Raw genomic sequence first — 2,945 nt, 5'->3', positions numbered from 1 at the left:
AGAAATACAAATGATGGATTTACAATTCAATTGTATTGGTATTAATATTATTTGAGTCTTTATCGGGGCCATTCAAAAAGATTTGGCCAAAAGGAGAAAGCTTTTGGTAACTTTCAGTAGTCTACACCTGAATGTGACTCTTGAAGGTATGCCTGATGGAGCAGCTGTCACTGTAGTGGAAGGTTTCCCTTAGCACAGGGAGGAGGAAAGGCAGGCTCTGAGGACAGAATCTGCCTGTTGACAGCCTTCTGGGAATTAATTGGCCTCTGGGTTGCTGTGGTCTTAGATTAACTTACTAAATAGCCCACTGAGCAAATCCTTCAAGGTTGGGTGGTAAGGGATGTGGTCTTTTTCCCTCTGGAGGCTGGGCCTTTGTGAACTTTTATGTAATCTCTATAAATATTTGATGGAGAAAACATACCTGTTTAATTCATGTGTTCTACCAGAGAATATTTTGGTTTAATAGAGCTGATGTTATAGATGTTTCTATATAGAACAGTGGAATATTTTCTTTTTCTTTTAGAAAGTTCTAGAAGCAGAAGTAAGAAACTTTCTGCTGGTATTTTATACTCATTTTTAGAGTCTAACTTGGGCCTTTTTAGGAAAGGTTGACTGTCTGTGGAATGTCTCCTCTCCCCATAGCTTCTGCAGCAGGGCGAACAAGTCTAAACTAAAATTTACACCTTGTAGACACACTGCACATGATTATCTTGAGAGTAAATTGAATTGAAAAAGAGAAAACTGTGAGCTTTATATAAGATGCCATCTCTCTTTTTTTTTTTTCAACAGAAAAGGTAAATTTTCAGCCCAACTGAATTATTTCTTCTCTCTTGCCTCCAACTCAGGACAACTTAGGGCAGTTGTCATCTAGTTCTGTCTCTTCAGAATCTTGAAGTTGCTGGGACATATTTCCCCCAATGATGAAAAGATTATACTGTTTCAGGATTCCCCAGCTTACACTGCCCTCTGTTTGATGCTTGGCCTTATTTTGTCTTCACCTGCATGGTGCAGTCTGATGCCTTGTGTGGCAGTGTGAGTGGAGCATAAGAAAGTGATTGCTGTGGATCACACATGCTTGGGTTCCGGTCTTGGATCCTTGCTAATTGCTTACTGGTAAACTCTCTCTCCCAGCTTAGCCTAAAGTATACAAAGCAGAGCCATGCCAACGTGCCTAATGAGATATTGTACAGTCAAATGGACAAAACATGTTGAAGGAAAAGTGAGAGAAGGATATACATATGAAATACAAGATGAATAACATATACAAACACATACACATATACACATTTTAACAGTGGAAGGCCATTAATAATGAGAGAGCTCTTTGGGGAAATCTGAGAAGGCTTTGCTGAGCAGTTGGTACTTGAACTGGGTACTCTGTGCACAGGTAGAAATGGAGAGTTGAGGTTAGAGCAGAGGACAGGTCATTCAGCCTCTGTGAGATATGGAATATTCAGGGAGTGAAATGTCTAGGTGTATTTATGAGGCACAGAAAATGTCAGGCATGGCTGGATCATGGATGAGCAGGAGCACTGGGAGGACAAGTGGAAGGCAAGTGAGGGCACCAAGTCGGGGGCTTTGAAAGGTGCAGTGAGCATCTCAGCCACTGCATTTGGAAACTGGGTAATCAGTTTATATTTATGAATGATCATGTTTTTAAAATGCCCACTTTTCAAGTGCCAGAAAGAAGGCAAAAAGAGGGAGAAGACAGTAACAATAAGAAGAGGAAACACCTGAATTGGGGTCCTTTTTCCTGTTTAAAGACACAGAATAGCCATTTCATAAAAGTCTGTGAGAAGCTACTTAAAAAAATCTAGGATTGATTTTTGTTGCTGCTGTTAGTGCTTTGGGGGTCTTCTTCATAAATTCTTTGCCTAGGCTGATGTCCAGTAAGAGTTTTCCCAAAATTTACTTCTAGAATTCTTATAGTGTCACACCTTAGGTTTAAGTCTATTTTCCACTGTGAGTTGATTTTTGTGAGAGGTGAGAGGTGGGGATCCAATTTCAATCTTCCGCATGTGGTTATCTAGTTTTCCCAATGCCATTTATTGAATAGAGATTCTTTTCCCCAATCTATATTTTTGTCTGCTTTGTTGAAGATTAGATGACAATATGAGGATGGTTTCTCAATGCTGTTCTCAATGGGTTCTCAATCCTCTTCCAAAGGGCTATGTCTCTGTTCTTGTGCCAGTACCATGCTCTTTTGGTTACTGTAGCCTTGTAGTAAAGCTTGAAATCTGGTAGACTGATGCCTCCCAATTTGTTCTCTTTGCTTAAGATTTCTTTGGCTATACAAGGTCTTCTCTGATTCCATACGAAGTGTAGAATTATTATCACCAATAATAATTGGTATTATTGTTATCACCAATGTTTTCTTTTAGTAGTTTCATATCTTCACTTCTTAGACTTAATTCTTTAATCCATGTTGATTTAATTTTGTATATGGCGAGAGATGATGGTCTATTTCACTCTTCTGCATATGTGTATAGAGATTTCCCAACATCATTTATTGAAGAGATTCTACTTTCCTCAATGTATATTCTTGGCAAATTTGTCAAACATGAGTTCACTATAGATGTGTGGATTTTGTTCTCTTTTCCCTATTCTGTTTTAATAGTCTATGTGTCTGTTTTTATGCCAGTACCATTATGTCTTTGTTACCAAAACTCTGTAGTATAATTTGAAGTCAGGTAACATGTTCATCCAGTTTTGTTTCTTTTTGGGTATTCTGGGTGTTTTGTGGTTCCATATAAATTTGGGGATTATTTTTTCTATTACTGTGAAGAATGTAATTAGTATTTTGATGGAGATTGTACTGAATCTGTAGATTGCTTTGGGTAGTATGGCCATTTTAACACTATTGATTCTTTCAATCCATGAGCATGAAATATCCTTTCATTCTTTTGTGTGCTCTTCAACTTCTATCATGAATGTTTTATAGTTTT

This window comes from Propithecus coquereli, unplaced genomic scaffold (genome assembly GCF_000956105.1).
Source record: "Propithecus coquereli isolate 6110/MARCELLA unplaced genomic scaffold, Pcoq_1.0 Scaffold227, whole genome shotgun sequence".
Lineage (NCBI taxonomy): Eukaryota > Metazoa > Chordata > Mammalia > Primates > Indriidae > Propithecus > Propithecus coquereli.
The sequence above is the reverse complement of the archived record's forward strand: the minus strand, read 5'-3'. Positions refer to the sequence as shown.